The following is a 25,849-nucleotide window of genomic DNA, read 5'->3' as shown; positions in this document are numbered from 1 at the left end:
TGTTGTATCATAGCCAACACTCACTTCTTGTAAAGCTCAGTGGAAATCTGGGATCCACAGAAAACATTCTCATCACAAGTACTTTACAGAATTGGAAAACTGTTTGTATTCATGTTCTGTAGCCACATAACTACAAACATAGTGGCTTACAACAATGCCCATTTATTATCTCACAGTTCTATAGGTCAGAAGTCTCAGTCAGCAGGACTGGATTCTTTTGTTCAGGGTCTCACCAGGCTGAAATCAATGTGTGGCCATGCTGCAGTTCCCATCTGAGATCCAGGTAATCTTTTGAGCTTACTGGTTGTTGGAAGAATTCATTTTGTTGTGGTAGTAGTGCTGAGGTCCCCATTTCCCTTGCTGACTCTTAGGTGGCCGTTGCTCTCAGCTTCCAGAAGCTGCTGGCATTCCTCATTATGTGGCTTCCTCCATCCAGCAATGATGTATCAAATCCATCTCACTTTTTGAACCTCTTTCACTTCCACCAGCTGGAGAAACACTGCTTTTGAAGGGCTCACTTGATTAGGTCAGGCCCACCTGGAAAATTTCTGTATCTTCAAGGCAACTGAGTTTTAATTAGATCTACAAAATCCCTTCATAGCAGTATCTAGATCAGTATTTGATTGAATAACCAGGGGATGGAAGTCTCTAGAATTCTGCCCACCTTTTAATCTATTCCTTTTATAAACATTTCTTAAACACTTATATGCCAGGCACTGTGGGACACTAAGGAGATAAAAGTAAGTACAGCAGGGTTTGCTCATTCATTAGCTCCCAGTCTGATGGAGAAAATGGGGGAAAGCAGTGTAGACTAGTGATTAAAAACATAGGTTTTGGGGTCAGACCCATGAATTACTGTAAAGTACTTAGCACAGTGTTGGGCACATAGTAAGTCCTCAGTAAAACAGATAGCATCATCTTATATAAATATCATAAATGATAATTATGTTACTCTCTTAAAATAATTATTTTACAGTTCCCTTAGCAGCACTAAGGGGACACAAGGTGTTGCTAATTACGCTGCTGGACAAGGGCATGGAAAGTTATCAGAGGAAGAAACACTTGTGCTAAGTTTTGAAGTATGAATAGGAGATCCCCAGCAGAACAGGATGTGGATGGGAGAAGCACACTAGACAGAGGTAAAATATAGGAGGTCAGTGGGATTCACCTCTGCTGTAAACTTCCCCAACCCATACCAGCAGAGCACCATGTAACTCCTTCTCTGCTCCTGGTACACAATTATTGTTCTTCTGTTACAGTACTGACCAAACTGTTGTAATTACATGTTGACTATTATTAATGGTATTTATTGATTAACAATGAAGATGATAGGTAGAAATAAAGTATAGTCCATAGAAATCAGAGAGGCGGCTGACTGAAGAGATGAAGAGATCAAAGTGATAGGATTTAGTGATCCATGGGACAGAGGCTGCGGGAGAGGAAAGATGCTCAAATGACAGCTCACATCTGCTGGGTGAGCGAATTCTAACTTGGTCTGGGAATCAGATGCTGGCAGCAAGCGTCTTGCAAATGATTTTTTTCTTCTATTAACAAAACACTAAAATGTGTCATTAATTTCATACCTTGATGCTAATGGATAATAGTAAGGATTTGCTTGAACCATTCTCTGAACTCCTGACAGGTACGTATTTCCTGTCTGGGCTGTTGATCAGGATTCCTTGAAGCCCTATAAATGTGTATTTCTAAGCTCACAGCTTGGATTTGTTACCCTAAACTAGGGGTTGGCAAATTTTTTCTATAACAGGCCAGACAGTAAAAATTTTAGTCTTTGCAGTTATTACAGTCTCTGTCACAACTATTCATCTCTGCTGTGGAAGCAGTCACAGTGGAAGTATAAACATATATGTATGGCTGTGTTCCAAGAAAACTTTAATTACAGAAAGTGCAAGTACAAAATGGTGATGTAGGAGGTTTTACCAACTGGCCCTTCCATTAGAAAAATGAAGGAGCTGGGAAAGAGGCTGGAATTAACTAGGTAACCCTGGAACCACAAAGGGTATTTAGAATAACCAGATCAACCACAGGGGCGGTAGAAAAATAAAAAGGCTGCAAAGAGTTCAGCTGCTGTAAGTGAAAGCATGAACCAGTGACCAGCCCCCATTCATTGTTCAGTCCCGGGGCAGTGGCTGTGGTAACTCCTGTAGCTGCAGCAATATGACCTGGATTCGAAGAGTAGTTGGGTGGAATGAGGGCTGATGGAGGGGATCTTTTCTAAATGCTGGGGTTGAGAGTTGAAGTCGGTCTTGGGGGTCTGTGAGGGATGAGGGTAAAAGCTGGCCTCAGTTTCCACCCCCTGGCCAGCAGTGCTTCCAGTCTCCCACCAGCACCTACCTGGACATAACTAATTTTTTTTTTCCCTTTCTATATGGGCAGTTCCTGGTCTGGCAGGACCTTGAGGTCACAGCATAGACTCTGGCCTTTGTTTCAGCCCTCTCTGCAGCAGCAGCTTCTGGCCTTACACCAGCATAGACAGGGACTTAAGAACAGTGCACTTTTTCATTGGTTGGGTTTCTTCTTTTTCTTTCTTGTGTTGTTTGCTCTGGTGGACCTAGCCAGATGCTAGCCTTAGTTTTTCACACAAACAACATCTTTTGGCTTCACATCAGCATCTACAGGGACATAACCTGCCAGCATACTTCCTTCCCTTTATTTTTTGGGTCTGGCAGATCCCTGAGGGACGAACAGAGATACTGATCCTAGTTTTGGCCTAAAAAGCAGTACCTTCTGGCTTTTCACTGGCAGAAAGAGACTTCGGGAGGCAGGGCACATGATTATTTTTTTTCTTTGTTTCTTTTATTTCACCTTGTATGTGTGGGTATTTTGGGTTTTTTGTTTTGTTTTGTTTTGTTAGTATTGTGTTCTTCCCCCTACCATTCCTTTATGTTTTTCTTCTTATTCTTAGTCTGGCAAACTGAAGAGTGTGAGAAACAGATTTCCAGAGTGACTACAACATAATACTCAGAATGCCCAGTTCTAAACAAAAAAATTAAAAAACATATGTGCTGGTTTAAAAGGATGTATGCCCCCTAGAAAAGCCATGTTTTAATCACAATCCCATTTCATAAAGGTAGAATAATCTCTGTTCAATACTGTATGTTTGAAACTGTAATCAGATCCTCTCCTTGGATGATGTGATTTAGTCAAGCGTGGTTGTTAGACTGGATTAGGTGACGACATGTCTCCATCCATTTGGGCGGGTCTTGATTGGTTTATTGGAGTCCTATAAAAGAGGAAACATTTTGGAGAATGGAGATTCAGAGAGAGCTGAGAAGAATGACATAGCCATGAGAGCAGAGAGCCCACAAGCCAGTGACGTTTGGAGATGAAGAAGGAAAATGCCTTCCTGGGAGCTTCATGAAACAGGAAGCCAGGAGAGAAAGTAGCAGATGATGCCTTGCTCGCCATGCGCCATTCCAGCTGAGAGAAAAACTGTGACTGTGTTCGCCATGTGCCTTTCCAGATGAGAGAGAAACCCTGAATATCATCAGCCTTCTTGAACGAAGGTATCTTTCCCTGGATGCCTTTGATTGGACATTTCTATAGACTTGTTTCAATTGGACATTTTCTCAGCTTTAGAACTGTAAACTAGCAACTTATTAAATTCCCCTTTTTAAAAGCCATTCTGATTCTGGTATGTTGCATTCCAGCAGCTAGCAAACTAGAACAACATATAAGGAGACAAGAGAGGATGCACAATCACAGGTGGAAAGCAATTTGATGGAAAATATTCTAGAGGAAGTGAGGTCTCTAAAATTACTTATCAAAGAAAACTCCTGTAAATGGAATTAGTGAATTAAAGGAAAATATTGGCAAAGAACTAAAGGAAATCAGGAAAACAGTATGTAGAAAAATGAGAATTTCAGTAATGACATAGAAATTATAAGGAAGAACTAAATGGAAATTCTGGAACTCAGGAATACAATAACTGCCAATCAAAATTCCAATAACCTACTTTGAAGACATGGAAAAGCTAGTTATCAAATTTATTTGGAAGGGAAATGAGCCTTGAATAGTCAAAAACATCCTAAAAAAGAAGAATGAAGTGGGAGGACTTATACTTCCTGGTTTTAAAGCTTATTATAAAGCCACAGTGGTCAAAACAGCATGATATTGGCACAAAGATAGACATACTGATCAGTGGAATTGAACTGAGAGTCTGGAAATAGACTACCAGATATATGGCTAATTGATCTTCGGCAAATCTGCCAAATCCACTGAACTGGGACAGAATAGTCTTCAATAAATGCATCTGGGAGAACTGGATATCCATACCCAAAGGAATGAAAGAGGACCCTTACCTCACACCCTAATTACAAAATTTACAAAAATTTTACTTTTATTTACTTAAGTTAATTACAAAAATTAACTTAAAGTGGATCAAAGACCTAAATATAAGATCCAATACCATAAAACTCCTAGAAGAATATATAGGGAAACATCTTCATGACCGAGTAATAGGAGGCAGCTTCTTAGACCTTACATCCAAAGCATGAACAACAAAAGAAAAAAAATAGATAAGTAGGCATGCCAACAAAAGAACAAACAACCCAATTATAAAATGGGCAAGAGGTATGAGCAGACATTTTTTCCAAAGAGAAAATAAAAATGGCTAAAAAGCACATTAAAAGATGTTCATCTTCATTAGCTATAAGGTAAATGCAAATCAAAAACACAATGAGGTATTATCTTACACTATAAGAATGGCTGCCATTAAACAAACAGGAAACTACAAATGTTGGAGAGGATGTGGAGAAACTGCAACACTTACTCACTGCTGGTGGGAATGTTTAATGGTAGAGCTGCTGTGTTAGGTAGTCTGGTGATTCCTCAGAAAACTAAATATTGAGCCGTGGTATGACCCAGCAATACTACTACTCAGTACATATCCAGAAGACCTGAAAGCAGTGTCACAAACAGACATTTGCATACCAATGTTCATAGCAGCATTATTTACAATTGCCTAAAGATGGAAACGATCCAAGTGTCCACCAAGAGATGAGTGGATAAACAAAATGCAGTGTGTGTTTTTATGCATTATGCAGCAGTAAGAAGAAATGAGGTCCTGAAGCATATGATAACATGGATAAACCTTGAGGACATAATGCTGAGAGAAGTGAGCCAGACACAAAAGGATAGATACTATATTATTTCACTGATATGACCTCCCTGGAAAATGTAAACTAAGAGTTTTAGAATATAGAATATAGGGGACATAGAGATGGAAAGAAGCTAGAGAAAGGGGAACGGTTACTTAAAATGTACAGACTAGTTAACAAGATTGAGCTTAAAAATATGGGAGTAGGTAGACATGAGGGTAGTTCATTAGTAGGTTTATAAGTGATAGTGCCATATTGAAGGTGAAAATGATAGAAAGGGGTTGTTGAGAGCCTTGTACCTCACCAATTAGCATTACAAATATAAATAAGTTCTTTCATGAACTACTTCAAAGGCATGACATTTGTACAAAGAGTTAAAAATAGAGGGGTATATGGGAAAAACTATTTATTGCATGGTGTAGTCTATATTTAACAGGAATACATCACTAGTACCATAACAAGACTAGAGGTAAATAATTGAAGGGGTGTGTGGCGGGGGAGCAAGAGTTAAGGGAAGTTTTGGATTTTCTCTTTGGTGTGGGTGTGTCTGTTATTTTTCTCATTGGAGCAATCAAAATGTCTAAAATTGAGAGTGATGATTGTACAACTAAGTGGGGATACTATGAAACTCTTCATTTTGCATAGAATATATGCTGTATGAATATATCTCAACAAAATCTGCAGATTCAAAATAAATGAATAGACAGAAAGATTCAAGTGCTAGAGAAAATGTGAAGAGAGAGGTACACCTATTCAGTGTTGGTAGGGTAGCAGAACGGGGCAGCACCTCCAGAGGGTAATGGTGATCCACAGGAGGCTAAAATTGGGGTTGCGATATGGTTAGGCAATCCAGTTACTGGGAATATACTAGAAGGAACTGAAAGCAGGGACTCAAACAGACATTTGCATACTGATGTTTCTAGTGAAATTATTTATAATACCCAATAGGTAGAGCTAGCCAAAAGGTACATTGACTGAGAAGCAAACTGTGGTGTATAAATAGGATGGAATATGGTGCAGCTACAGAAAGGAACAAAGTCATGAGTCAGACAATGAGGTGAATAAATCATGAGGACATTATGTTGAGCAAAATAAGGCAGAAATAGAAAGACAAATATTATATGGTCTCTTTTTAGAAAATACTAATAAGAAAATTGGGGCCTAGATTGTAAACTCTTACAGCAATCACATTTATTCCTGAGCTTTAAGTTTTATTTCTAAATTCTGAGATGTTATGCTATATGTGGATAACGTGGTATTTTTCTAGAACTTTGGGTACTGGTGTGAAACGTAAGACTCAGAGATGGAGTTTTGAAGCGCTGAAAGTCAGCACTGCTACATGAAGCAACTGTTAAAGAAGCCAAAAAAAAAAAAAAAAAAAGATCAGGCTTCAATTCGAGGTAAAAGTGAAGCTGGTCTGATTGGGACTATATCACAATACAAAGTAAAGGATGATAGTTTCTGTATTTGAGAACTTCAACGACTGAATGAGACCAAAGAAAGAGAGCTTTATTTTGTCCCAAACCTAAATTTTCCATAGCACACAATCTAACTTAATCTGTGTGGCCAGTTCAGTTAAACCACCTAAACACATGGAGCCTAGAATTAGGAAAGAGGTCTTGCAGTTCTGTATAGCTTAATGTAATACCCGGATACATTCCAGAGTATGTTAGGCAAATAATTAAAAAGTGTTGGCAAAGCTGTTGAGGGACTGGAGAAAAATATGCAACTATTAAACTTTATCACCTGGGAAACCCCTAATACTCTGAAAAAAATTAGGCACTCCCAAGTTAACAGGCCAAACCCTCTTCTTGAGGCTTGCTCTTATGAAACTTATTTCTGTACCGGAGAAGCTAAGCCTACCTATAATAATATCTAAGAGTTACTTCCAGAGAACCTCTTTTATTATTCAGATGTAGCCTCTCTCTCCCTAATCCCAATTCTGCAAGTAAAATCATTACCCTTCTCCATAGGTGGGACGTGATGTCCTGGGGTATAAGTTTTCCTGGCAATGTGGGACATAATTCCCAGGGGTGAGCCTGGCCCTTGCACTGTGGGATCAACAAAGCTTTCCTGACCAAAAGGAGGAAAAGAAATATCACAAGATAAGGTATTAGTGGCTAAAAGATTTCAAATAGAGTTGAGAGGCTATTATAGGGGTTATTTTTATGCAAGCTTCAGCTAGATACTGCTAATTTCCAAGCCCCCAACAAACAGTATTCCTGAAATACCCAGGGCTCTATCTGAGATTCTATAAAAGTTTCACTCACTAGGTTTATTTTTCAGAAACCTGAAACCTCCATTGGTTCCTAGGCCATATAAGCCCTGAAACCTACACTTACCAGTCTCTCCAAGAGACTCAACCAGTTGCATTCCTCTACCCCATAATGTCAACACCCCTTTTCAACATGAAAAAATTAGAATGGTTATTGCCCAAATAGTCCAAAGGATTGACAGAAGGATCAAAGAAGGAGGAGGAGTTGTAACAGAGAGGATAGGATTTAAAAAATGAGTATGACTACTGAACCATTATATTGATATTTCTCTTTAGTCTCTAGTGTCTTGGAACGTGTATCAGTTTGTTAATGCTGCCAGAAATTGAATAGCTTTTAAAAAGGGAATTTAATAAGTTACAATTTTACAGTTCTAAAACCATAAATACTTCTTAACTAAGGCATCTATAGAAAGATACATTGGCATAAGGAAGGGTGATTTGGGAAGGCATAAGACTGGCATCTGCTGGTCCTTATTCCTGGTTTTGATACTTCCAGTTTCTGATGCCAGTGGTTTCTTCTCTAAGCATCTGTGGGCATTCACTTAGCTGCTCTGGAACAAAACTCTGGATTTCATCTCTTAGCTTAGCATCTGCTGAGACCAGAGATTTCTTCTCTTTAGGTTTTGGTTATTTCTATGAGTCCTTGCTTAGCACCAGGCTATTTCTGTCTTGATCTCTAAATGTCTACATTGGCTCTGTCAACTCTGAAGCAACTGTTCTCCAACTGCCTGCATCTGCTCGGAGGTTTCTTCAAAACGTTTCCCCTTTTAAAGGGCTCCAGTAAGCTAATCAACACCCACCCTGAATGGACAGAGCCACATCGTCATCTAATCAGAAGGTCAAACCCACAATTGAACATACCACATTTCTAAGGAGGTAATCTAATCAAAAGTTCCCACACTACAGTATTGAATCAGGATTAAAAGAAATGGCTGCCTCACAAGATTGGATCAGGATTAAAACATAGAGTTTCTAGGGGTACATAATAGATACAAACTGGCACAGAGCAGCTAGAAAGAAATACCTGAAATTGAAAAACTGTAACTCATACCATACTTTGAAATTTGTTCTAGCTACTTGTTAAAATGTACTTTGAAATGTATCACTTTTTTGTATATTTCTTATATTTCACAATAAAAATGTTTTTAAAAAGTACAATACCTGAAGTGAAAAATTCAATAGGGGGGGTTGAAGAGAAGATTGGTAGAGGCAGAAGGAAGGATCAGTAAATTTCAAGACAAAACAACTGAAATTCTCCATGTTGAGGGGCAGAAAGCAAAAAGAATGAAAATAAATGAACAGAGCCTGAGGAACCTGTAGGGCCTCATCAAGTGTGCTAATATACACATAATAGGAGTCCTAGAAGAAGAGAGCGATAAAGGGCCAAAAAATATTTGAAGAAATAATGGCAGAACTTTCCCAAATCTGATGAAAGATATGAACATACAAATCAAAAAACCCTCTAAGAACACCAAGCAGGATGAACTCAAACACATATATACTGAGACACTTTATGATCAAACTGTCCAATGCCAAGGACAAAAGACAGAATCCTAAAAAAAGAAAGAAAGAAGTAATATGTCAATTGTAAGGGATCTTATTAGATTAACATCCAATTTCTCTATAGAAACCATGGTGGTCAGAAAGCAGTGGTTTTGAAAGAAAAACAGTGTTACCTAAGAAACATATACCCAGCAGAGTTGTTCTCTAAAAATGCGAGAAATTGAAACATTTATGGGCAAACAAAAACAGAGAGTTCATTACCACTAGACTTTCCTTATAGGAAATCAGTTGATTAGAAAACAAACATATATCTTTGTTCTAGGCAAACAATGGAGAAAAGTATTAGTTGTATGAACAATATAAAAAGAAGGGACAGAGGGATGTAGGTACTATGTATTGGTAGGCTATTGAAGTCAAGTTGGAATCAAACAAGCTAATTTGTAACAGAGTTACTAAGTTAAATGTATTCCCCATGGTAACCAAAACAATATGACTTAAAAAATGTATGCAGAAGGAAAGGATAAGTGATTCAAAGTGGTTCATTATAAAATCTAAACAAACCGAAGAGGGCAATTATGGGGGAAGGGGGGACAAAAAAGTTACAAGGCTTACAAAAATAAATTAGCAAAATGGCAGAAGTAAGCCTTACTCATCAGCAATTTCCATAAATATAAACAGATTAAACCCTCCAATCAAAAGGCAGAAATTGGCAGAATGAATAAAGAAATGTGACCCACCTATATGCTGTTTACAAGATACCCATCTTCTATCCACAAATATAAACAGGTTGAAAGTGAAAGCATGGGAAAATATTTCATGTAAACAGCAGTCAGAAGAGAGCAAAAATACTTACATTAATACAGGCAAAACAAACTTTAAGTAAAAAACTGTTCCAAGAGGCAAAGAAGGACATTATTGATACAAAGGTCACTTCAACAAGATTTAATAATTGTAAATATGTATACATCTAACATCAGAGCACGAAAATAAATGAAGCACACATTTACAGCATTAAAGGGAAAAATAGACAGGTCTTCAGTAATAGTTGGAGATCTCAAAGCATCACTGTCAACACTAGACAGAACATATAAAGATAAGATCAATAAGGAAATAGAGGACCTGACATTTATAGAACACTTTATCTTTGTTTTCATTTGTCTCTAATTTCCTTTGTAATTTCTTCTGTAACCTACTGGTTACTCTAATACTGTAGCCTTGGAAAGACATCATAATAAAATAAAATTATAAGTAATTTTTTGTATCCTAAGTAAGGATTCAAAAGACTCATATACTGAAGACTATAAAAGCACTGCTGAAAGAAATTAATAAATGAATAAATGGCAAAGACGTTAGATGTTCATGATTGGTAGAGTTAACATCGTTAATATGTCAATATTACCAAAACCTATATACAAATTCAATGCAATCCCCACTAAAATTCAAGCAGTCTTTATTGAAGAAATGGAAAAACTAATCATCCAATTCATATGAACTGCAAGGGACCGTGAATAGCCAAAACAATCTTAAAAAAGAAGAAAAGGGTTGGAGGACTTACACTTCTTGATTTCAATATTGTATTACAAAGCAACAGTAGTCAAAATAGTGTGGTACTGGCATTAAGATAGACAAATGATTGATGGGACAGAGTTGAAAGTCCAGAAATAGACCCACACATCTATGGCCAACTGACTTTTGACAAGTACATGCAGTGGGAAAAAACAGTCTCTTCAAAACATGATATCCATATGCATAAAAATGAAACGAGATGGCCTACTTCACGCCATATACAAAATTCAACTTAAAATGGATCAAGGACCTAAATATAAGTGTTAAAACTATAAAACTCTTAGAAGATAACATAGGGACAAATCTTCATGATTTGGAATTTGACAATGGATTCTTAGATATACACCAAAAGCAGGAGCAACAAAAGAAACAACAGATCAATTTGATCTCATCAAAATTAAAACTTTTTGTACACTGAAGGAAATTATCAAGTAGGTAAAAAGAAAATCCCCAGAATAGGAGAAAATAGGTTCAATTCATTTATCAGATAAGTGCTCAATATCCAGAATATATAAAGAACACTGATAAGTCAACAACAAAAAACAACCCAATTAAAAAATGGGCAAAGGACTTAGACATTTCTCTGAATAAGATATGCAAATGGACAATAAACATACATAAGATGCTCAACATCATTAGCCATTAGGAAAATGCAAATTAAAACGATGAGATATCACTTGACACCCACAAGAATGGCTATCATTAAAAAAAATAGAAAACAAGTGTTGGAGAGGATATGGAAAAACTGGAACCATAGTGCATTGTTGATAGGAATGTAAACTGCACAGCTGCTGTGAACAGTAATACGTGATTCCTCAAGAAGTTAAATGTAGAATTATCATTTGACCTGGCAATCCCGCTCCTAGGTATATACACAAAGAGAATGAAAACAGGGTCACAAATAGATACTTGTAATACCAGTGTGTATAGCAGCATTATTCACAATAGCCCAAATCTGGAAAAGCCCAGACCCATCAAGAAATGAATGGATAAACAAAATATAGCACATACACACAACGGATTATGTGGCCATAAGAAAAAGTGAAGTTCTGAGACATGCTGCAATATGGAAGACTCTTGAAGACATTATGCTCAGCATAATAGCAAGACACATAAGGACAAGTATTGTACGGCACCTCTTATGAGAGATTACTAGAAACAGGTAATACGCAGAGACAGAAAGCAGGTTAGAAGTTAACAGGAAGGGGAATGTTTGCCTGCAAAATTAAAAATTTTAAAAGTTTAATTACAAAATTAGGCCGCAGGTTGGATTTGTCCCACAGGCCCTAGTCTGTTGACCCCAGATCTAGATTACTATTGTGAATATCAGAGACATTTGATCTAAGTTAATATATAACAGGTAACAGCAGTTAAAGACATTTTTAAGTCATCTATACAGTTGTTAGTCCTTCCATGTAAATACCCAGAGAATATTGCACTGATTCATTTGACATTTACTTGTGTGCTATCCTTAAGGAGAAAGTAGATGCACTGGTTAAGAGCATGGGCTTAGGGGTCAGGCAGAGCAGGATGGAATCTTTGCCTCACCACTTACTGGTTGAGTAACTTTGGGCAAGTGATTACATCTCTTTGTGCTTATTTCTGTATAAAATGGGAATAACAGCAGTTCTCATTTTAAAAGAATTTTAAGGGTTAAAAAATAAAATAAGAGTAAAGCATGTAGGACTGGCACAGAGTAAGTCTTTTCAGATGGAGGTATACAGACAGTGTGAGGGGCAAAGGCCTGGAGGAAGGTGGGGGAGCACATACTCTGATCAGGGCCCTTCTGGAAAGCAGATACTTCAGGTGTATGCAGGGAGTAGAATTTATTAAATGGCAATCAACTTTTGATCCCAACAACCTCCTCACCAGGAACTCTCTGACAAGGAGTTGGGTTTGGATATTCTTCTTAATTTCAAAAGCATGTTCTGTCATCCCCAAGAGGAAGGGGACAGAAGGGACACCTCCTGTGTGCCTTCATTCCTCTAGCTCAAAAGGCCACAGAACTCAACCTATTTCCCTTTGTCATCTGCTTCAAATGACTATTTTTAAAAAGTGATAGAAATAGGGGGTGTGAAGGCACAGGCTCAGATGGCCTGCCTCTAAATTATTGGGAGAAAAAAGTCCATTTTGACTAATTACTGAGCTGGGCTATGTTCAGAGGACAGGCTCACTTAATATCTGGCATCTAGGTTCCTAGACAATGATAATTAGCTCTGGTCAAATGCAACAATTCCCTTGATGAGACCACTTCATCCCAGATGTTGTGTCTGGGTGGCAAATCATCCCATATGCCACCAGCTGCAACGCACTCAGCAGCTGCCCAACAGGGATTCATTTTAATTGCCCCATCTGTCAGCCACTGTGTTCCTGTACTCCACTGAGGGGGGCCCTGGACCCTGGTCGACTCTGGTCTGTGAGGTGCAGAAATGAGGGCTGGACAACAAGCGCTAAGGAAATCCCTGTGCTCTGTCAGATGGGGTACTGTTCTAGAACTTGCAGAGATGATTCAAGGAGGTCTTGCATTCCCATTTTTTTCCTTTTAAATAAGCTCTGGGAGTGCATGGTGGGCACAGTTTGCAAAAGAATGGGTTTGGATCAGTTCCTTCATTTGTAATCATTTATTAATTCTTTGATTCACTCTCTAGGCCTTTGTTTCCACACCTGAAAACGGGATGACAAAACCCATTTCACAAGTTGAGAGAATTCATTGAGAAAGTTCATGTCCCACATTTAGGAAAGAGCCCAAGTGATGATGATGGGGGGGGGGGGTGGAGGAAGGGGGGGAGGGAGATGAGAATTTATTCTTGAAACACTCCTCTTAGCTTCCAGTTCCCCCGCTCTCCTGAGTTTTCTCCTGCTCCACAGTTTGATCCCTCTAAGTCCCCTTTGCTGGCTCTTCCTCTTCTGCCTAATCTCTTTTGGCATGCCCTGAGCTCAGATTTTGGCCCTCTTCCTATCCCTGTGTACAAGCTTGCCCTCACTGGTCTCATCCAATCCCATGTCCTTTATACATATGTGCTGATATGCCTAAATTTAAATCTCCAGTCTCTCTCCTGAGCTCAAAATGTGTGCATCCAATAGCCTACTTGATACCTTGATCCTGAAGCACCCAGAACAAATTCTAAATGAACCCCCACAAAAGCCTCAAACACAGCCAAACATAGTTATTCTTCTCCATCTTCTGCATCTCAATAAATGGCACCACTATCCATCTTCCTGTTCAAACCAAACATCAGAACTTCATTTCTGACTTGTCTCTTTTCCTCACCCCCACATCTAGTCTATCAAATCGAATCATTCCCTCCATCTCCAGTTACAGTTCTAGCCTAGAAATATCATGTTCATGTTTCCTTGCTTCTTCTCTTGTCCTTGTATAATCCATGTTCACACAATAGCTACAGGGAGCTTTTTAAACTGTACATAGGATCATGTTGTTTCCTTCCCTCTTAGAAAATAAAATCCAAATGCCCCACGAAGGCCTATAAGTCCCTATCTGATCGGGCCCCACCTCTAATCTCATTTGCTTCATCTTTCCTGCCATTGCACTGCTCCAGACACACTGGTCTCGTAGAATGGTTTCTAGAACACATCAAATTCTTTCCCACCTCAGGAACTCTGTACAGGTTACTCCCTCTGCCTGGGACTCATTCCCCTGAAACTGTCCCAAACCTGCCTCTACAACTGTTCATGTTTCTGCTCAGTTGTCACCTCCTCACTCTATTGCCATCCCACCTCTCTCTCATCTTATCTTGTTTTCTTTTTTTCATAGCATATACCAAAGTCTAAAATATTTTTTGTATATTTATATATTAGCTGGTTTGTTTATTTACTTATCATCTGTATCTTTCTACTAAAATGTAAATTCAGTGAGGGCAGTGGCCTCATCTGTGTCATTTTCTGCTGTAATCCCAGCACTTAGCAGAGTACTCGACACATAGCCACTGCTCAATAAACACATATTGAATAAATGAATGATTATGCAGATGTTTATTCAGCATGACCTGCCAAGCCCAGTGGGGGAATACCTAAGTGGTCTCTACTGAAGGAAGTCAATTTAATGGAAGAGATGTGACCCACATACATGCATGCAACTATGATGGGGCCAGACTGCACTGCACAGCTCAGAGAGTCACAGATTGAGTGTTAAGAAAGCACAGAGGTGGGAAAGGCCAATCCTGCTGGGAGAACTCTGAAAGGCTGCATGGAAGAGGCACCACAGGAGAGGCTAGCTTTTAGCATTCTGAAATAGAAAAAGGCATTTTCTGGAGCAGGAACAGCCTGTGCATTGGTATAGAGGGCAGGAAAGAATGTGAACAAGCAAGGCGTCTTAGTCATACCAGCGGGCACCACTCTCTGCATTCCCGTTCTGGCTGGATACTGCAGAAAACAGTTGATACGCATTTTTCTAATCCCCACCACTCTCTTCAGGTCTTGGGTACATTTCCTTCTGATAAATGATGAAACCAAGGCTCAGAGAGGTAAAGTAATTTAGAGGTTACAAAGCAAGTGAGGGAGCTTGAATGTGAATGCAGATCCAGCTGATTCCAGTGGTGCAATTTTGCTTGGTTGTAAGTGGGTCCTGCTTGGACCAGGACTCCCTCTGGTCCTCATCTCTCAAGGTTTACCTCCTCGGGTCCCCAAGCATCACCTACCCACAGTTCCTAGACACAGAGGAATGTTGGCATCATACTGGTGTTGAAAATGGGACGTCTTTCACATGCATTTTTGGGTTTCAGTTCTTAGAAGAAGCTGTTTTCTTCCGACTGCTGCCTGCTGGCTGGCCCATAATATCAAAACATACTGTTTCCTGTATCTGGAACCCTCTCTAGAGCTCTGACTACCTGCTGATCTACAAGCTGGTTTTCAGAGATGAGGTGGGCCCTAAGGGCCTAGGTCCCTGCCTCAGAGGACCAGGTTTGGGGGCCTGCATTGTCATCTGTGGCCCAAGGTGTCTTGTATCTGAAGTCCCTAGGGTTGGCAGCATATTTAAATATGGAGTGTTGTGGGTTTTTTGAAAAATAGGCTCCTCCCATTAGCAAACAGAAAATAAAATGACAAGGCATGCTTCTGCTTTAATTTACATCTTAAGGTTAGCTCCAGCATGAGGCAAATACTGAAAGGAGCTATTTTACTTAAAATAACTGATCGAAAAGCCTCCATTTGCCAAGTATTTTTTCACCCTACCTAGTTCCCTGAATACACAGCCCCTCCCTCCCATATACAACCAAATGAGCTAGAGGGCAGCCCCCAGGAGGTAGGGAACACTAGATGCTGGGAAGAACTGTCACTCTTCCTCTCCTCACCCAAAAACCACCTCATCATTTCTTTCAAGGGACCCCCAGCTCTTTCTGTGGCACTGAAGAGAATACTTAGGTGGGAGTTCAGTAGCTGTACAGGCTTCCTTGTGACAGGGAAGGCCCTGTCACGTTATTAACTATGTGATTTGGGGCAAGTTACTTCACATCTTTGAGCCTCAATTTCTCCATCTACAAAATGGGGATAACAGCAACTAGCTCAAAGTGGTACTGTGAGGATGCACTGTAATGTGCTCAGCAGGGTGCCTGGACTAGATGCCTGGACAGATGCCACTACTACTATTCAGACATGAACCATTATATGGCAGGTTATAAAACAGTGTATACCATATGATCCCATTTAATAGTCAACTTTGGCAGAGATAGGTGCCTGGAAGTTTGCAAACTAGGGTATTCCAGGAGTCATCCTCATGGTGGGATTATGCCCCCACCTTCTTGCTTCTATATAATGATTCCTGTGAATGAATCATTCTTTGTGCAGTATGTAGAGCATCTAAAACATCATGGTTACAACTATGGACTGTGGAGTTATCTAACCTGGCTGAGTGACTTGTGAATGTGACTTCACAGTTCAAAGTCTCAGCCCCTTCATCTGTGAAATGGAGATAGTAACGATCCCTCCCCATGGTGACCTTTAAGTATCTTTATTTTTCTCTTATCACTGACTTGGTGGGTGGCAAGGAGTCAGAGAGGAAAGGAAAAGACAATACAGACAAGGCAGTGAGAGAAAGTCTCCCTAAGGGGTGATATTTAAGCTGAGAGCTGACGGTTGAGAATGAACCAAATGTGTGAAGAGGAACAACGTCTAGACTGAGGAAACAGGAAGAGCAAAGGTTCCAAGGCAGGAGAGCCTTCAGGGTTCAGGGTAACTGGATCCACTGGATGAGTGTGGAGATGGAGGCAAGGACCAGTGCAAGCTGATCCTCTGAAGTCAGGGTGTAAGCTTGGCACTTAATGATTAAAAGTCTAACTTCAAATGTCATCTCCTCCAAGAAGTCTTCCTGACTGCTGCTTCCTGCCTTCACTTCTTCTTCCCTGAACTCTTCTATATTTCCTATCAGGACCACCCCTGGTCCTGCTCTTTCACTAAATTATTAAATCATTAAGGAATTTTAGATTTCTTCATAATCCCCTAGTGCCTAATACTATCTCAATTAATATTTCTTGAATGAAGATGAAACTCCATAATTAGGCAATTTGTAATGCTTTCCTCCAAGCTATCTACAGAGGAAAAGATTTCTTAAGCTAATTAATAGCATAAACATGATTGTATGAAGAACCATTTATTCTGAGTCAATAAACTAATTTCAAAAACTGAGAAAATGGTATCCCAGGGAAGAATCCATAATTCTTACACAGACATAAAATCATATCCCCTCAAAGTGTCTACTCTGCAAAGTGATTACCACAGAACACATTACTGCATAAGCTTAAAATAATAAAACCATGTTTCTTTAAAATATTGTGAAAGACTGATGCCTCCTAAATTCATAAAGATTTCCACTCCTGGTGAATATATATAGGTTTGCCTAAATTATGATGGGTATAGAATACTAACTTTGTGTCTCTTCCCTTTTTCCTCAGGAGTTCTTACCAGAAATGTCCCTCCTCTGACAGGGACATAGTTGGGGATGCGGTTGGTTCTGGACTTGCTCAGGATTATGCAGGCTTTGGAAGACACACTCAGGACCCTTTAAGCTCATCCTCACCCTCAGTATATGCGAAGGAATACTCTTCCAGGGTTCTCAAACAGGAGAAGCAGTCCCTTCTTAGCAGGGACATGGTACTCTACTCATCACCAGGACCTGGACCCTAGTGTCAGCTCTGCCACTGTAACTTAACCTCTGTGCCCCTCATACAGTGGGTGAGCATATCTGCCCCATTATTCATGGAATGTACAATAGGTAGAATTCTAAGATGACCCCATGACCTCTTCCCCCTAGTGTTACTCCGTTAGTATGTTAGCTTACATTGCTAAATAGACTCTGCTTTTACAGATGGGATTACGTTTACTAATCAGTTGCCCTCCAGACAGGGACATTATCCTGGTGGGCATATTCTAGTCACATAAGCTTTTTTAAAAGTGGGGCGTTTTCTCTGGCTGGAGGTGGAAGAGGAAGTCCGGATGATCTGAAGTATGAGAGGGGGTCTCCATCGCTGAGATGGAGGGGGCCAGGGGACAAGGATCTGAGAGTGTCCTCTAGAAGCTGAGAGAAGTTCCTGATTGAGAACCAGCAAGAAAATGGGGTTTTCAATCCTACAACTGCATGTAACTGCTATTAACAGATATGAGCTTGGAACATGACCCTGTGCTCCAGATGAGAATGCAGTTGATTTCAGCTTTTTGAGAAGCTGAGCACCATCCTGGATTCTGACCTACAGAAGAGTGAGGTATTATATGGGTATTGTTTTAAGCTAATAAACTTTTGGTAATATGTTATGCAGCAATAGAAAACCAATACAGAGTGAATGGAAATTGCTATGCAATTCGTGTTTCTCATTTGAGGATGTCTGCAATAAATCCTGAACTCACTGTTTTAGTCTTGTCCTCCATTCTTCCCGTTTAGGTTCTCTGGACAAAGCTAGTGGTTAAGAGTAAAGGCTCTGGTGTCAGGATGTTTGGGATCAAAAGACATTCTGCCAAGAACTAGGCAGTGACCCTGAACAACTTGCCTAACTACACTAAGCCTCAGTTTCCTCACCCACAGGGTAAGATGTGATAGGCAGAAGAATGACCCCCAGAGACATCTATATCCTAATCCCTAAAACCTGTGAATATGTTATGTTACATGGCAAAAGGGACTTTGCAGATAGAATTGGATGGACCTTATACTAGGGAGATTGCCCTGGATTATCAAGGTGGGCCCAGTGTAATCACAATGGCTTTAAAAGTAGAAAAGGAAGGAAGAAGAGTTGCTCAGAGAGGAGAGATTCAAAGTGTGAGAGAGATTTGGCTCACCACTGTAATAATAGCTTTGAAGATGGAGGAAGAGGGCCATGAACTAAGGAATTTGGGCAACCTCTAGAATCTGGGAGCAGCTAACAGTCAACAAGGAAATGGGGACATCAGTTCTACAGCTACGAGAAATTGAATTCTGCCAATAAAATGAATGAGCAAGTGAAAAAGAGTCTCTCCTAGAACCCCTAGAAAGGAACACAGCCCTACCAACACCTTGATTTTAGCCCAATGGGACCTGTACCAGACTTTTGACCTATAGAACTTTAAGATAATAAATTTGGGCTGTTTTATGTTGCTAAATTTGTGGTATTTGTTACAGTAACAATAGAAAACAAATACAGGGATGTTGTTTTCAACATTTCACAGGACAGAGACTGATATATACTAACTGCCTAATTCATGCTTTTTATTGTTATTAGTCATCTGCTGCTCTGGCCCCACTCATCTTCTCTGTCCATTCTGAGTCCTTTCATTCTTACACACCTCCTTGATATCATCCCAATCTGAAAATCCATCTCAGATCACATCACCTCTGAAAAGCTTTTCCTATACCTGGCAATCAAACATAGTGCTTTCTTTGTAACTCTGCTAGTAATTATATCTATTTAAGGCCCTGGAGTGCATAAGGGTTTTCTATCTTTCCTAAATTCTAAATCAGTCAGGATAGGCTAGATTATGCTGTGTTAACAAACACCTCCCATATCTTGGTAATTTAACCAATCAGGTATATTTCTTGCTCATGCTACATGTCTATGGAAGTCAGGCTGGGGCTCAGATTGACAGAACAGCTGCCATCTGGAATATAACCAATTGTATACTGGCTCTTACAGTTTGTGCTCAGTAGTGATATGTGTCACTTCTGCTCATATTTCCTTGGCCAGGTGAAATAAAATGGCTGCAGTTAGCTTTAGAGTGGGAAGGAATGACTGATCCTATCCTGTGTACAAGAGGAAGAAAGCTAGATGTATCTGATGCAGCTCACAAGTGCTCACCCAGAAAAATGCCCTCAGAAGGAGTATTCACTGCAATTATTAGTTCACAAAAAACAGGCTGAGGCTCTGAAAGGATCAACGATTGGCCAGGGGGCACATATTTTCTAAGTGTGAGAGCTGGAACTAGGACCCAACCTGTCCTTCCTTCCTTCTTATTTCCCTGTTCACACTCTTTATCAAATGCTACCATGTGCCTGACACCTGGCTGGGGATGCAGCAGAGACTGAGCCAGGATCAGTTCTTGATTTCATGCTCACAGTCTACAACAGGGCCCAACTCTCCTCCAGCCCTCGAGATCTGTCTACTTATCTCCCTCTGCCTCATGTGCTAGTTGGTTTTATAGTTGTCCTCCTCCACTCCACACAACTAGATCAAAGCAACTGGAAGGCAGGGGTAAGATCTTCAACTTTCCATCCTTGGCAGCACTTAATATATCAGGCACTCAACAAATGTTCCTTGGATTGAACTAACTTAAAATGGAAAACAAAATTCACTTTAGATGCCAAACATTTGTTCTCTGCTTCTATCCCCCCACTGTGTTCCCAAAACTAGTATATTAATAGGAATTTCCATGTGTTTTGCCAGTTTGTTACAGAGAACATTAACTCTATCAGTATATATTTGAAAGAGATTAATAAGATCATTAACAATATATCTCATAAATCACTTTGAAAACTGCCAAAGTACTGTACTAGCCCCTTCTTTATTCTTCCGAGTGACTCTACTTCTTCCAGCCACTTATACTAGTTTGACAAATCTAATGAGCAGCCATAAAAAATCAAGCTTTAAAGCTATGGAAAATTAGAAAAGAATTTTCCAGACATGCCATTAAGTATCTTCCTAGAAGTCTGTCATATGAGTCTCTGGTTAGTATGGATGAGAAACGGCAACCTGTGGAAAGAGGGATGGAGTTGGGAAAAAAGTAAGGGTGGGACATGTCTCATGTTCCTGCCTTGCCATCAGTGGCTGGGCATGTCATTTGTAATTTCCCCCACTTCTGCTCTCAACCTCATGGGAATGTCAGGGTCTGGCCTGCATTATTTCCCAACTCAACAGCTTGGGGTCCTACCCACAATCTAAAGGCTGAACTCTGACCCAGACCGGTAGCCTAGCCTATCAGCAGTCTGTAAAGATTCAAGAAGTGAACTTTGAATCAGCTTTGATGGTACTTGACCATTCCCCATATATTCAACAAATATTCAACAAGTGCCTTCGTGTGCCAGGACTTGTGCTGAAGATACTTCCCAGACTTACCAGAAGAAGGACCTTCACAGCTGAAACCTGAAGAATGAGTTTACCAGAGAAGTTTTATGTTTCTCATAAAAAAAAGTTTTATGGGGAAAGTTGTTATAGGCAGAGAAGACAACAAGAACTGAAGATGTGGGTGTGAAAGAGGAAGACTCCATGGTGTAATATCAGAGGTGAATCCTTGGTGGGAATGATGCAAAAGAGTGCTGGCAAAGGAGGCAGAGAAGGGGGCCATGCAGGGCTCTAGGGTATTGGAAGTTAGCTGAAGCAGAAAGGCACCTGGAGGGCTAAAAAACTGGGGTGACCTAACCCAATTCACATTGTTTTGAGAAATCACTCTGCCTTTAGAGTGGAGAATGGATTCCAGTGCTGTGGCAGCAAGAATGGAGGAAGAGAAACAAATAGGCAATATCATAGGAGCCCAGATAGGAGATAATGACTACTTGGGCCATAAGGTGGCAGCAAGGGTAGAGAAAAAGTGAACATATTAAAAAATATATTTAGGAGGTAGAATCTCTACTTGAAGACTGATTTGATGTGGTAGGAGTGTGAAAGAGGGAGGTCACCAACGGTGGTGGTGATAATTAATAGCTTCCCTTTTTCAAGAGTGTATTTGGAATCAAGCATTCTACAAGATGGCTTACATTAAGCCCTCTTCTGACCTAAGGGAAGAAATATTAAGCTCCATTTTATGGATATAGAAATTGAAGCTTGGCATGCTTAACACATCTTTCCATCAACACATAGCTAATCTGAATCCAGAGTTCACCTTTTAATTCCTAGGCTATCTTGTTTCCCAGATTTCTGGAGGGGCATCTCAGAAGAGAGTGGTGACTTTTTCTGAGGAGGGGAGCATGGAGAACCAGCAAATATTCTAGCAGTATCTGGATACCAATCAAAGCAGTGGATTCTCTGCCTAACACGCTCATACAATCAATTCCTGAGACACGGGAGTTTCAAAGAGAAAAAGACTTTATAGCTAGGTGTGGAGCAAGAGATTAGATGGCTTATTGGTTGAAAAATCTGTCTCCCCAAACTGCAGTAACTCTGATGGTTTTAAAGTACCAAAAGATAGGCAGGCTTTAGGATAATGAGCACAATGGCTCAAAATGACAAGGTCAGAGATGATCTAATTATTGAGCAGATTAAAAAGCAGGATGAGAGAGTACAAGTGAGGGTCACCAGATTTTTATAATCACAAGATAAAGGTTATTTACTTATATAATCATTATCAGAAATCAAGACAAATGAATTACAGTCTAGAGATTTTAGGTATTTCCCTCTGTCTACTCGAACACCAGAAAGTAAAAAGGAATATATATATAATGATTCAGTAATCATAATCATCCTCTGAATCCTAACTTCTTGCTTACAATCTTCCCCAGAACTGCTGGCACAGAATCAGCAACCATACTGCTTTGACAATTGCAGCTGCAACTGGTACTTCCTTGTCCCAAGGATGGCCATGGCTCCCCCTTGCTGCATCCAATCTGGACAGGCACTTGGCTTGAGTCCACGTTTCTTAGGACCCGTCCCCATGGAGCTGGGTTTGACCTCCAGTTGTCGCTCAGCACCTGTTTAGCATTCTGGTGCGGGTGGAGAGCCCCTGTGCATACCCTTCCATAATCCTTCTTAGGATTAACATTTAATTTAGTAAGGGAAATCTCCCTGGGAATGAGAAATGGGTCAGACTCAGGAGAAAGAAAAATGCCAGGGATAAAGGGGCAGAAGGGGTACCTAGTCTTTTAGAGCATTCTACTGGGGAGTAGTTGTGTTAAGTGTGGACAAGTTACCTACAAGTAACCTATTTCATCTTGTCCATTTCCTCATCTGTGTGTAAAACACAAGGGGGTAGGGATAATGCTTGCCTGTCTCATGGCTATTATAAAGATCAAATACAATAATAGAGAACTGTACTGTAAAAATCCAATGACCCTTGAAAATGAAAATTAAAAATTCTGACATCACAAGTTAGAATCAGAGACACAAGTGCTAGCAGGTACCTTGGGGATCATCAAGTTGGTCCTGATTATTTTACAGGTGAGGAAAATCAGGCTGAGACTCAGAAAGATTAAGTGACTTTCCCCAAATTCATCCTCAAAGTGAAGATTGGATTCCGGTTTAGAAGGCAAATCCTTCCCTCAAGTCCAGGGTTCTTCCTACTGTATTGTCTTAGGAGCACAGCACAGTTATTGACTCAAAAGGCTTTTGAGTCAGACCAGCTGGGGTCTGACCCCTGGCTTTGCCATTTATTACTTGTGTTGTCTTGGTCAGTTTATGTAATCTTTTTAAGCCTCATTTTTTTCATCTTTAAAATTGGAATAGGCATAATTACTAACTCAAAGGACTTTTTTGAGGGTTAAAGGAGATAATGCTTGCAGGTACTAGATAAATAATGGTGGTGATTATTACGATTAAAATAATATGTTGCACATTTTCTATAGGTTGCCACCCACCTCTCCACCATAAAAGACTGACCTACTCCCAACTCAGATTCTTGCAACCCACCCAATACATTCCTGAACTTCATTTGGTCTTCTATATACTTCACTGATTGAATCAGGGGTGAGGGTAAAGAGAACACCATTCCCTAATGATCCCCAGTACTTGCTTAAGCCCACCTCAGAAGTTCTTTGGACAAACTGTCTTAGTTCAAAGCATGGTCCACAGACTGTGGGTGTGTACCTTGATCCAGCCTAGTCAAAATGTTAAACAAGTAACCGAGGAAGGGTGGAGGAAGAGATAGAGTTTGAATGATGTAGGAGTAGAGGGTCCATTATGTATTCTCAGGGCAATCTTTCTTACTCAGAGGTGTGAACAATTGGAAAATTAAGAAAACTCAAGGTACGATCTGTTCTTACTCTAAGGAATTGCATTTTACACAATGATAATAATCAGGATCAGACTGTCTCTCAAAGATAAAGCATGAAGGAAGAACAAAAGCTTGTTTGAATCTGCAGTGATGTCATTAAAATGAGTTCTAGGTTCAGCCACCCCAAACATTCAGTGATCATGCACAAGGATGGAGGCCAACTCTGTCTCCTTGATAAACACGAACTATGAATCACTATCATCATGGGTTTAATCACGTCTCGACTATATGTAAAAAGGCTCTTGCCTCTGCCCAGGTTCCCTGTCCAACTTCAATCTATGTGGGTTTTATTAAAGGTTACAATTTGCTTACTGCTTGCTTCTTCTCTTCTCTTATGAAAATGGTTACAGAAGGGTGTAAAATACCAGCATATACATACGCATTTCTGATGAGAACACATGGAAATTTGAGGTCAGACTTTCAATTAAAAGAATTATAAAAATAACCCCTCTATTGCAGGCTTGTTCCAGTTTATTAAACACAGTGGCTTCCATTAGTTCACAATTCTTGCCATGATCCAGAGGCTGTTTGCTATTCTCTGCTTACATGATCTACCGCAACCTCTGATGTAGGTGCCCTCCTCTTTGATGCACTCCTATCATGTTTCTGGGACAGCAGACTTTCTTGGGCTTCTCTGACCTCACTGACCACTCCTGAGTCTTTTGATGACTCTTCATGACGTTTAAATGCTGGAGGGCCCTGGGCTTGGATATCTCCTCTTCTTCATAAAGACTTATCCACAAGGTAATCTCGTCCAGTGCTATACTGCATGTGGACGATTCTTAAAAAGTACAAGTCCAGTCTATACCTTCTCCCTCATCTTGTTTCATAAGCCTGTTCCACAGGTTCCTACCAAACTCTTGATTTCCCTCCAGTTCACACCTGTTTCTCCTTCAGTGTTGCCATCTCAGTAATTGACATCAAATTCTTTTAGTTACTGGGACATTAACTGCTCTTTAGTCCACATACCCTACTGTCAATCTGTCAGCAAATTCCATTGGTTCTACCTTCAAAATACATTCTGGATCAGACCATTTCTCACCTCCTGCTGTTATCCTAGACTTAGCTCGTCATTTCTTGCCTGGACTAATGAAATATTCTAACTGCTCTCCATTCTTTGAATCTGCAGTAGTCTATTCTCCACACAGCAGCCTGCAGGGTTTCTCAACCTCAGCACTACTGACATTTTAGGCCAGGTAGTTCTGGCTGTAGAGGCTGTCCTGTGCATTGTGGGGTGTTTAGCAGCATCCTTGACCTGTACCCACCAGATGCCAGCAGTACCCCCACTCCAATTGTTACAACCAAAAAAATGTCTCCAGACATTGCCAAGTGCCTCCTGGGGGGCAAATGTCCCTAGTTGAGAACCACTGCGTTAAATTCTTCAGAAATGTGAACCAGATCAAATCATTCACTTGCTCAGAACTTTCCAATGACTCTCTGTCTTGCTTAAAGTAAGATCTATATTCCTAACAGTGGCTCACAAGCCTCAAAAATTCCTCTCTGACTCTCCTACTCTTCTGTCCTCTATCTCTGCTTTGAACTTGTCCAGCACATTTCTGCCTCAGGTTATTTGCACTTGCTATTTCCTTAGCCTGGTAAATTCTTCCCCCCGGACATTCACATGACTTTCTCTGCCATTTTATTCAGATCTCTGCTCAAATGTCACCTTCTCGAGAGGCTTTCCAAGATAACACCCCTTGTCACTCTATCCCCTTGCTCAGTTTTATTTTGCCTCAGAGTACTTATCACACTGCCTGTTGTTATATATTTGTTCTCTGTTTATTGTCTGTCTCCGCAACTAGACATGAATGGATCAATTCCCATTTATATATATAAATACCAAAGCTTGTCCAAACTTAAAGTCTAGTCTCCTCATTCCAAGTCCAGTGCTTTCTCTAAAGGGCCAAAGCAGATGTTCACTGGTTAGAAAATTTCTCAAACAGATGACCATTTGGGCCTAGTGGCAAGTGAATAAGACCATTTTAATTTTTCTTTCTCT

At 40.1% G+C, this 25,849-nt stretch overlaps 1 protein-coding gene and 1 long non-coding RNA gene across 15 annotated transcripts in view; one reads left to right on the top strand and one right to left on the bottom strand.

The window, feature by feature from the left end:
• Positions 1-25,849, bottom strand: part of GRIA1 (glutamate ionotropic receptor AMPA type subunit 1) — a 394,307-nt gene that overhangs the window by 63,236 nt on the left and 305,222 nt on the right. The gene's annotated exons all lie outside the window — the stretch shown is intronic.
• On the top strand, positions 143-18,306 carry LOC143664008 (uncharacterized). Its single transcript, XR_013166271.1, has 3 exons — positions 143-283; positions 17,364-17,643; positions 18,066-18,306. It is a non-coding gene; the product is annotated as an uncharacterized LOC143664008 (long non-coding RNA).

The sequence above is a fragment of the Tamandua tetradactyla genome, chromosome 20 (assembly GCF_023851605.1).
Source record: "Tamandua tetradactyla isolate mTamTet1 chromosome 20, mTamTet1.pri, whole genome shotgun sequence".
Lineage (NCBI taxonomy): Eukaryota > Metazoa > Chordata > Mammalia > Pilosa > Myrmecophagidae > Tamandua > Tamandua tetradactyla.
This window is presented reverse-complemented; position numbering and strand designations above follow the sequence as displayed.